At 45.3% G+C, this 11,837-nt stretch overlaps 1 protein-coding gene across 2 annotated transcripts in view; it reads right to left on the minus strand.

Annotated features, from left to right (window-relative positions):
- The window catches only part of IL2RB (interleukin 2 receptor subunit beta), a 30,602-nt gene extending 18,979 nt beyond the window's left edge, over positions 1 to 11,623 (minus strand). For both annotated transcript variants that reach the window (XM_020982521.2, XM_020982518.2), the window contains exon 1: positions 11,353 to 11,623. The gene's annotated coding sequence lies outside the window, so the exon portion shown is untranslated. The remainder of the gene's footprint in view (positions 1 to 11,352) is intronic.
- Between the last annotated feature and the right edge of the window lie 214 nt (positions 11,624 to 11,837).

Genomic DNA, 11,837 nt, shown 5'->3' on the forward strand with positions numbered 1-11,837 from the left:
CTGCTGCTGCTGCTGCTACTACTACTATTACTGCTGCTGCTGCTACTACTACTATTACTGCTGCTGCTGCTGCTACTACTACTATTACTACTACTGCTGCTGCTGCTGCTACTACTACTACTACTATTACTGCTGCTGCTGCTGCTGCTACTACTACTACTATTACTACTACTGCTGCTGCTGCTGCTACTACTACTACTATTACTGCTGCTGCTGCTGCTGCTACTACTACTACTACTATTACTGCTGCTGCTGCTGCTGCTGCTACTACTACTATTACTACTACTGCTGCTGCTGCTGCTACTACTACTACTACTACTACTATTACTGCTGCTGCTGCTACTACTACTACTACTACTATTACTGCTGCTGCTGCTGCTGCTGCTGCTACTACTACTACTACTACTATTACTACTGCTGCTGCTGCTGCTACTACTACTACTACTACTATTACTGCTGCTGCTGCTGCTGCTGCTACTACTATTACTGCTGCTGCTGCTGCTGCTACTACTACTACTATTACTACTACTGCTGCTGCTGCTGCTACTACTACTACTACTATTACTGCTGCTGCTGCTGCTGCTGCTACTACTACTACTACTACTACTATTACTGCTGCTGCTGCTGCTGCTGCTGCTACTACTACTACTACTACTACTACTATTACTGCTGCTGCTGCTGCTGCTGCTGCTACTACTACTACTACTACTACTATTACTGCTGCTGCTGCTGCTGCTGCTGCTGCTACTATACTGCCATCATCAGAATCACCGTCACATTGTTGTTATCATCTTCATCACCATAATTATCCATAACTGCCATCACCAAAATCATCCACATCACCATGATTGTTTAATCTTCCCTATTGCCATTATAGGTATCTCCATTCTCCCAATGACCATAACCATCATAGTCAATACCGCCCTCCCGTTCATTATCTCTGCCAACACTATCATGATTGTAGCCACTCTAACCATCCTCTCCATTACTGTCATCATCACAGTCATCAATTCTATTAGCATTCTCATTACTGTTACCATCACCATTATCTCTATCATTGCCACTATCAATCATCCCATGGAACTCTTTTCCATGTCTACTTGTGAATTCTCCATGGGGAAGCCCTCTAACATGCTGAAGTCATTCTAGGACTCTTGATTAATTATAGATACCAATGAAATACACAGTGGTCCATGTCGTGCTTTCATTAAAGGAAAGCTCCACTTTCTTTGGGAAACACTAGCTTCACCTACAACCAAAAAGTCTTTTTTGTAGCATTCACATTCTCCCAGGGACATCTTGTGACTTTGAGCCCTGACAGGCCACAATCTTCAAAGAATTAAAGTGGTGAATACGGGGAAAAGTAGGAAAAGTAATCATTTCACGTCTTGACGAACTAATTAGAAATCTCTTAACCATATGGTGGCCTAATATTAGAACGTCCCCAAGTCCTACATGAGGATATGATAAAGCCAATGGTTTCATTCACTAGTCTAACAACTACTTACTGTCCTTGGAGAAGAGACCACAAAGTTTTGTTTAAAAAGACCAGCTTCATTCCTTCTTCGTATTGTCTCCTGACCTGGCACAGGAAATATTTTTTTTTACTCTATTAATAAATCTTGCCACTTGCTTTCCAAATACTCCTCTTTTCTCTCTTAGTTGTTACTCATCTTTCTCTTTCCCTCCCACTCCTATGATCTAACCTAAGCTGTCACAGAATGCTACTAATTGGCTGAAGTGGGTCTGAAAGGTTGCAAAGGCCAAATCTGAACCCCAGAAACCTGAAATTGTTATCAGCAAGAGCAGATTCCTTAGAGGGGTAATTAATCTCTTTCCTTTGAGTTTGGCTTCCTATCTTTGACCCACAGTCATCAGACCCTCACTTATGGATATGTTTCTCCAAAGAGGTGGAGAGAATTCCCTGACATCCAAACAGCCATGGAGAGGTGCATTGTTGGCAAGAGGAGTCTACAACTTATTATGCAAAGGAGAAATAGCAGAAAGCATGGCATCAGATAGATTTATGATTGAAAAGAGAGGAGAGTAAAAATGAAATAAGAATAATAAGAATAATTCCCCTTTACTCAATGCACATTTTAAGGTTAACACAATGCTTTCCTAACAGCAGTTTTAGGTGGTGGCAATGCAAACATTATTACCCAGTTTTCCAGAGGGAGAAGGTGAGACTCAGAGAGAGGCGGTGTGGTATAAGGGGAAGATTGCTGGATTTCAAGTCAAGGAAAATGAGTTAGAATCCCACCTTTGCCATTTTAACATCCAAGATCACCTCCCTCTATTTGAGCCTAAGTATATGAATATAAGATCATAAATCCAGAGTTGGAAGGGACCTTAGAAGTCATCTAGTCCAACCCATTCCCTCCCCATTTTACATTTGAAGAAACTGAGGCCTGGAGATGATTACAGGATTGTAGATCTAGAGCTGGAAGGGGCCTCAGAGGCCAAGTAGTCTGACTCCCTTCCTTTTACAGAGAAAAAGCTGAGGTCCAGGTACAGGAAAAGTCTTCCCCAAAGTCACACAGATGGGAAGTAGCAGTGCCGAGATTTGAACCCAGGTCCCTAAATTCCATATTCAGCACACTAACCATTTTGTCACACTGCCTTTCTACAAAATGAAGGGCTTGGACTAGATGAAGTCTAAGGTCCCTTCCAGTCAAGGAAATCATGTTTTGATGATGTCCTGGTTCACATCGTTAATAAATCACAGAATGGGCACAGGAATCCCACTGTCCTTCCTCTGCTCCTACGCAGTCTAATTCAGGTTCTTACCCCGATATCCCACAGTCTAGCAGGTTTGCTGCTGGAAGTGTTGATGACGTGCTAACATCCCATTCTCTCCATAGCTGGGCACTTTGAAGGTCATGATCAGAGGCCAAACATCTCGCAGTCTGCCAGGGCTCCTCTCTCCTTGATTCAGTTGCTCTGTTCCTTTCACTGCCTGACTGTCCCACAATGTTGTATATTCTCTGTTTCTCCCTCCACACTATTGCCTCCTTCTAATCTTTTCAGTATGACTTCCATTCTTACCAGTCTACTGAAAACAGCTTCTCTCCAATCACCGCTGACTTCCTAAGGCAAAAATGCTATGGCCATTTTCAGTTCTTGTTGTGGTGATCATCTGGGAGCCTGGATGGGTTCACTAAAAGCAAGTCATACCATGGTAACTCAATGTTCTCTTTTGATGGGATTACCAAACTGGCAAATTCAAGGAATGTTGTAAACATGGATTTTTCTAGTTTCCCACAACATCTTTGTGGACTAACTGGATCATCAGACCCAGTTAGAAGAGTTCAAAGACAATGAGACAAAGAGTGATGACATATTAAGATCAGTCATTAATTAATGGTAAATTTGTCTTCCTTTTTGCCTTGCAGCTAAGTTGAATAATGAAGTAGTAATTGCAACAGCGAGTATTTTCATAGCACTTTCAGGCTCGCAAAACACTTTCCTGGTCCATAAAATAAGAGGATTGGACTAGGCGACCCATTTCTTCCTCCCAGTTCTGACCTATCATGGTTTGAATGAATCCTTGTTAAGCTGGAGAAAGGTGGAGTATCCCAGAGATCTGTCCTTGGTCCTATTCTATTTAACTCTTATCAATGACTCGAGAGGCTCCATGGCTAGCCTATAGAGAGGCGGGCTCTGTGCCAGGAAAACCCGGATTCCAATCCTGCCTTTGATGCATGCTTATTGAGTGACCCTGAGCAATTCACTAAACTTCTCAGTACCCCAGGCAAGTCTCTAAGACTCCAAGTTGGGGTGAAGATGCCAATTTGCATTTGGAGAGAGTTTCCCCATCTAAGCATTCCTGATGAAATCCCAGCCCCAATATCTTATCCCCACCAGCTTCTTGGATGAAGGCAGTGAAGTCATGTGCACAAGTCTGGGAGGGCTATTTAACTGGTAGGATGACTGAATCAGGATCTAAAAAGGTTGACACACTGATGGACAGAACTGAAGAGGAGGGAGATGAATAAGGATAGGCCCTTTACTTGGGTCCAGTAATCAGCTGCATGAATACAGGATGTGGAAAATGTGGGGAGGCAGCAGTTTGAGTCTAACCACATCACTCCTCTGCATCAGGGGTTCCTCTTGCATACCAGAGCACAAAACATCAGAGGAAACATCAGAGCTGGGATAGCCCTGAGAGATTTTTGTGCCCAACCCCCCAGATTTTATAGAGGGATTTCCTCTTCTGTGCAATGAGGGGTTTGGATTAGATGGCCTCAGGGGTCCCTTCAGTCTAAGGCTATGATCCTGAGGGATCCTGAAGGTGAGGCAGTCGATAAAGTTCTGGGCTTGGAGTTTTGAAGACCTGAGTTCAAATTTATATCTTGAGAAGGATCAGAGGTTTAGGACTGGAAAGAATATTAGAAGCCATTAAATCCAATCCTTTCATTTTACAAGTGAAGAAACTGATGCTTATGAAGGCTAACTGACTGGACCAGGGTCACACAGGCAGTAAGGAATAGAGAGAGAGAGAGAAATGAATTTATTAAATGCCTACTATGTGCCAGGCACTGTGCAAGGTGCTTTATCAATTTTATCATATTTGATCCTAACCACAACTCTGTGAAATACATGTTTCAATTATTATTCCCATTTTATAGTTGAGGAAACCAAGGCAGTCGAAGGTTAAGTGACTTGTCCAGTGCCATACTGCTAGTAAGTATCTGAGGCTAAATTTGAACTCAGGTCCTCTTCCTCCTTCTCCTCCTCCTCCTCCTCCTCCTCCTCTCTCCACGACATTTGGCAATTCTTTCTTTCTTCCTTTGTTGACTATCCCAATACCCACATTCCAAAACTTTCTTTCCCTAAGTCCACTACACAACTTTCATTCTCCTCCCCCTCTCAGTGGAGGCATGCATCTCCTTTGTACTCCCCCTTCTCCCCTACTCCACACCTCAGACTCCTTTATGTCAGCACCCATTATCTTCTTTATTTCAGTCTCTAAAGAATAAGTAGCTTTTCTCCTTCACAAGCTCAACCTTCCTATTGCATTAGATCTCATTCTCTCCTGCTTCCTCCTGGAATTTGCCTCCCTTTTCTCATCCTCAATCCCCCTTATCTCTCTTGGCTCTTTTCCTGCAGCTGACAATCATGTCCACACCTTCCCATCTTTGAGAAAAGCTTCATTTGACCCAGCCATCCTCTGGACTTATCCTTTCATATCTCTCTTCCTTTTCATCAACAAACTTTTAGAAAAAAAAAAGACTCTTTACTCTCATCTACATTTCCTCACTTACCACTTATTTCGCATCCTTTTGCAATGGGTCTTGTGACACCCCCCCCCATACCCCTCTCTCCAAGGTCACTAGTGGTGCCCTGGTGGATGAATTAAAAATATCCTTCTTCAGTCCTCAATTTACTTGACCTCTCTGCAATTTTTTTTTGACACTTTCTGACTCCTCCCTCGTGCTGGGAATTTTCTTCTCCTTTGAATTCTGTGACAGTGCCCTGTCTTGGTTCTCCTCCCACCTCTATGGCTGTGCCTTCTCATTCTTTGAAGGACAATTTAAATTTGAACTATGGATACATGCCAACACTCTGTCTTGGATACTTTTCTTTTCTTTTCTTTCTACAATTGCTTTTAGTGAACTTTTGAGCCCCTCAGTTCAGCTATAATCTTGTTCTGGATGAAATTATAGAATTGGTCTTATTGGCCCTAAAAAGTCCCTTCTAACTCCCAAACTATGATCCTATGGAATAGGGTCTTAATAATGATTCCTAAATCTAGATATTTTCGCTAACAATCTCTCTAGAACCCCAGTCCTCCATTATAAATCGCCTTCTAAATATCTCCATATAGTCACCCAATAAACAAGAATTTGTTGAGTCAAGCACTGATCTAAATAGCAGGAATACAATAAAAGACAAAACTAGTTCCTGCTCTCAGGGAGCTTATATTCTAATGGGAAGACAACAGGTAAAGAACTGGGTGGTGATTTGCTAAGGGCCATGTAGCTAGTGCCTGTTGCAGGATCTGAACCCAGGTCTTCTTGACTCTCCTTCTGGTCATTTCTGACAATAGTTCTTTTATCTGCCCCCCTTTTATTATCAAATGAGACAATTTTCAGACTTTAAAGCATTACATAAATGCTAGTTATTATCATCATCATCATCATCACCACCATCCTCATCCTCCCGCTCCTCCTCCTTCTCCTTCTCATCATCATCATCTTCATCTAATATCACCATCACCCTTATTCAGGTCCTCGTCACCTCTCACAAGGACTACTTCAATAGCCTCTGAATTGATGTCCCTGTCTTCAGCTTCTCCCTTTAATAACCCTTCCTCCACTTAGCTATCAAAGACATTTTCTTTCAGGGCAGATCACACTATATGATTCCTCAACTCATTCTACTCCAGTGACTCCCTATTGCCCCTGAGATCAGATAGGAGCCCCTCTAGTTTTTAAAGCCCAGCACAAATGGGCCCCAAATCAGCTTCAACTTGATTATGACTATTACTCCTCTTTCCACACTCTCCCGTCACAGCCAACCTGGCCTTGTGGCTCCTCAGACAAGATATCATTGCCCATCGCCATGACATTGCATTGGCTGCCACTTCCTCCACTCCCTGACCTGGAATGCAGTTAGGTGGCACAGTGGTTAGAGTGCTTGGTCTGGAGTCAGGAAGACCTCAGTTAGAATTCCACCCCAGGCACACTAGCTGTGTGACCCTGGATAGGTCGAATAGTCTCTGTCTGCCCCAATTTCCTCATCTGTAAAATGGAGAAAATAATAGCATCTACCTCCCAGGGTCATTGTGTAAAGCATTTAACACAGTGCCTGGCACACAGTAGGTGCTTAACAAATGCCTGTCCCCTCCCCCTCCTCACCTGAACCTCTTAAAATCCCTTGTTTCCTTCAAAACTCTTCTCAAGTGCTATCTTCCACAAGTAGTCTTTCTTGATCCCTCCTTAGCTGCTAACCCCCCCCTTGCCCAGTCACAAAAAAGTGCGCTCGTATTTTACTTTGTATATGCTCATTTATGCACATGTTGTCTCCCCATTCGAATGTAAGCTCCCTGAAGGCAGGGGCTACTTCATTTTTGTCTTTGTATTCCATCACCTAGCACACTATCTGGAACATAGCAGTCCCTTTACTAATTCTTGTTAATTCTCTCTCTTTCATCCAGCCACCCCATTGCCAGCTAACTGTCAGCTCACCAATTTGATCACCATAACCTCTTTATCCTTCTCTCCACTCAGATGGCCACCACCCTAACTTCTGACTTCATCATTTCTCACCTAGATTGGTGCCTTAGTCACTCTCCCTAAACCATCTCTCTCCTTTCCAAACAATCTCCAAACAGCTATCAAAACTTATTTTCCCAAAATAGAGGTCTCACCACATCACACCCCTGTTTGAGAAGTTTCTGTGACTTCCTATGGTCTCTAGGATGAAACACACACCTGTGTTCGGCATTTAAATGCCTGCAAATCTTTCCTGACATTTCATGCTACTCCCCTTCATTGATCAAACTATCAACCAGCATTTATTAAGCACCGTCTGTGTCCAGGTCACTCCATTAGGCCCTAAAGATACAAAGGTGGGGCAGCTTTGTGGCACAGTGGATGGAGCACTGGTCCTGAAGTCAGGAGGACTTAAGACACTTACTAGCTGTGTGACCCCAGGCAAGTCATTTAACCCTACCTCTCCCTCCCCTCAACAAACAAAACAAAAAGATACAAAGACAAAAGGCAAACAGTTCCCACCCTCAATGAACACTTTGTCCCAGACAAAGTTCTTTCTGGAACTCAACATTCCATCCCTGCCTCTTCCTCCTCATAGGTGGTCACCCATGCCTGGCATGCTCTCCCTCATTATCCTGGCCTCCTGAAATCCCTACCCTTCTTCAAGGCTCATGTCTACGACCACCTGCTTTCAATGGCTTTCCTAACCCTGCCTATAACTTATGCTTCTCAAATTACCTTCTATTTAATTGTCTCTCCGTATATTGTACTCCCTTGGTAGAATGCAAGCCACTTGCCGGCAGGGATGGTGTTGGGCTTTTGTCTCTGTACCCCCAGTGCCTGAAACAAGTGGTTATTTAATCCTTGTTGAGTTAATTTGGCTTCTATATTTTAAGGATCCTTATAGCAAGGATAAGGGAAATGACCTTTTAGGGGCAAAACTCACAGAGCTTTTGGGGGTAGCTAGGTGACACAGTGGATAGAGCACTGGACTTGGAGTCAGGAAGACCTTGGTTCAAATCCACCTCAGCCACTTACTAGTCGTGTGCCCTGGGGTAAGTCTCTTAAGCCTGTTTGCCTCAGTTTCCTCATCTGTAAAGTGAATTGGAGAAGGAAATGGCAAACCACTCCAGTATCTTTGCCAAGAAAATCCCAAATAGGGTCATGAAGAGTCAGATAGGACTGAAATGGCAACAATAACACAGAGCGAGCTGTGTGTGTGTGTGTGTGTGTGTGTGTGTGTGTGTGTGTGTGTGTGCGTAGACCCAAAAGCAGGAAATTGCAGTGAGCCCATTGCTCAACATTGTTGATAAGGAGTACCCCTCTTTAGGACATACACAAGCTTCTCAATCAATGTCTTTTCTGAAAACTGGCACCGAGATTAGACCTCCTGCTCTAGCTGCTAGAGGATCAGCTGGTCTCCTACTCTGCTCCTAATTCAATGGAACACCTGAGGCAAGCTGGACTTTTCTCCCCTTGGTTTAGGTTCATGGAATCCCAGGATCTTCAGCTTCAGAGGGACCTCAGAGACCCAACTTCCCTCCCAGCACCAGATCTCCCTTGAAACCATCCCTTTGTGTGAAGACTTCTTCCCAAGGCAGTGGGTTTCATTCTTAGACTATTCTGATTTGCATCAAGGTGAAATCTTCTCTGTCAGTCCACCTCCCCCTGCAAGCTGGATGGGACACTAGACATTCTCTGCTACACAGTTTTATTTTTCCAATAAGGAGACTGATTAAATGATCTAGAACTACAAGGGACCTTAGAAGATGTTGAATCCAGCCCTTCTTTTTTTTTAATAGATGAGGAAACTGTGGCCCAGACAGGAGTGATGTCTTGCCTCTTGCCTCTCCAGGTCCTAATGGTGGGGAATGAGTTTCAGACTACATTATCTCTCTCCCCCACCCCATCAGCCTTCTCTCACCTCCTACCTGGCTCTTAGAGGCTGTCTAACTCTTGCTCTCCTTGGCAGCTGAATGAAGGGGGGCATTGAGGTATCATGGAAACACATCAGATTTGGAATGCCCAGGAATGCCATCTACAACATCCCTCAAGCTGAATCAGTCTCTTTCTCCCACTTTTGTCCTGTAGCACCAAGTAGAACGGTCTGATCCCTCTCACCAGTGACAGCCCTTCAAATACTTGAAAGCAGCTCTCACGTCCTCCCCTCCCTTTTACAAACTTCCCATCATCAAGGGTAGTTCCCTTAACCAGTCCATATGGATGTGCCATGAACCATCCTGGCTGCTCTCCCCTGGCCATGCTCAAGGTGATCACTGACTGAAGCCATGCTCCAGATGGGGCTGACTGAGGCACAGCTCAGTAGGAATATCATTTCCCTTGTTCTGGACACTTCCTGTGGCCAAGGAAGGCATCAGCTCTGGAGGCTGTTCAGCTGCGCTGCTGACTCATCAGGAGATTACACTCCTAGCTTTTTTTCAAAACCTAGCTCTCATAATTACTAGTTGCGTGACCTTAAACAAAGCACATCCCGCCTTTGGGGCACAGTTTCCTCCTTTGAATATCAGAGAGATGGACTCCATGATCACTGTGGTATCCTATGACACTATAACCCTCAGACTTCTACGGGGTGAAGGGGAAGGGTTAGGAGTGGGGGAATCTTGAGTCATAGAGATAGATTTTGATCTCATGTAATAAGACACAAGGACAGACACAAGCCCTCTGCCTCCCCCCCACACACTCCCTGACAACTCAACAGTCACAGGCTCAGAAGGGGAACCCAAGACGCTCCCTCATTCTTCTGAGAAGGAAGGGGAAGGCAGGTGTCAGGGTACAAGGAAGGGAATCTGGAGGGAGGGATCTGGAAGCATCCTCTTCACCTGTTCTCCAAGGCTACCACTTCCCTGTCTGGCTGTCCCCAGAGAAAAGGAGAAGAAAAACAGAGGATGGTAATCTCTCGCCCACGGGGCCCCAGATCTGTTTTACTGCTGGGAAAGATGTGTCAGAATGAAACTACTTATATATGTGCCTGCCATCCACCCCCTCCTTAGCTGGGAAACAGCCCCTAGCAGCCCCTCCCTTTTCTCATGGCTCATTACCTTTCCCTGGTCCCTCAACATCTCCATTACTACTCTCTACTGTAGCCCTCTTTTCAGAAGGTCGCTTAGCCTTCTCCCCCCTCCCCCATCCATGTTCCCACTTCCCACTTTCCTCATCTCCCTAGACTCTATTCTTGCCTACTTCAAAGGTCCCTCCCCCAAAGGAAGAGAGGATATAAGACCACAGTCTGAAAGGCTGGATGGATCTTAAGAAATGACAGCCTCACAAGATCTCGGAGTCTGAAAGGGGTTTCAGCAGCCATCCAGTCCAACCCATTCCTGACCAAGAATCCCCTTTACCACACACCTGCTAAGTGCTCATTCAGTCTGCTCAAAGATCTCTAAGGAGAGGAAAGCCATCACCTCTCAGGGCAGCCCATTACACGTTGGGACAGCTGTCACGGTTAGGAAGTTTCCTAATGTAAGCCAAAATCTACCCTGTTGCAACTTGCACCCACTCCTAATTCTGCTTCCTGTAGCCACAGAACAAATGGAACCCATCTCCCGTAGGACAGCCAGCCCTCCAGATATTTGAAGGTGGCTCTCCTAATTCCCCCTCCCCCACCTCAGTCTTCCCTTCCGAATCAGTGTCTCAGTTCCTCCAACCCATCCTCATATGGCAGGAGCTTCATCCTCATCATTGCCATATTTGCCCTCTCCGGAAACCCTCCAAATTATAAGAGAATTGGAAGGGAGCTCAGAGGCCAACCCAGGATCTCTGATTCTAGAATTAATGCTTTTTCCAGGATACCAATGACCTCTCTAAAATGGACTCAAATCCTAATGTTACTGTCTGCTCCAAATCCTATATATTTACAGAGAAGGAAACTGAGGCGCAGGGTGGTAGAAGGACTTGTCCTAAGTAGTATCAGAGGCAAGCTTTGACCCGGGTCCTTTGTTTCCAAACCCAGTGCTGTTGTGTCACCACAATGACCCAGACCCTGGGCACTTCTTTCCCCACACCTCCCTTTTCTTTCTCTTTCCTCTCACAAGGTCCATCACTTCTGCCCCACAGCATCTCCTTTTCCTCATCTTTCTCTTCTCTTTCAGAAGGCTCCCTGCCCCAGACTTACCTCCTCCAGCTCTCCAGGCTCTGCTACCGTCTGCATCAGTAGCTGCCCCCTCTGCTGCCTCTTTCAGGGACACAGCCCCTACAAGGGCCACCAGAGGAGGCAAACACACTCTGAGGCAGGGATTTCTTAGGATGAGAGGGGATTCCCAGAGAGGAGAGGTCACCGTCCCTTAGGTGGCCGGAGGAGGGAGGCAGGACCTTGTCAGCAGCCTGCCACTCTGCCTTAAGGGCTCCATGCACTGGCCTGGCCCAGGGCCTCCAATTATGAAAAGGCAGCTACCTGGGCAGAGACTAAAAATCCCCCAGGCTCAGCCCACTTCCTGTGGTGACTGGGGGAGGGGGACAGAGGTGGGTGGAAATTAGGCTAAGTCTGAAACTCTGAACAAAGCAACCAGGTACCAGACAGAGATCTCCCCACACACACACTCCCACGGCCTGAGCACACATCCCACACTCATGTGCACATATGCGCACACACAAGAAGCA

This window comes from Phascolarctos cinereus, unplaced genomic scaffold (genome assembly GCF_003287225.1).
Source record: "Phascolarctos cinereus isolate Bilbo 61053 unplaced genomic scaffold, phaCin_HiC Scaffold_1;HRSCAF=81, whole genome shotgun sequence".
NCBI classification, from domain to species: Eukaryota; Metazoa; Chordata; class Mammalia; order Diprotodontia; family Phascolarctidae; genus Phascolarctos; species Phascolarctos cinereus.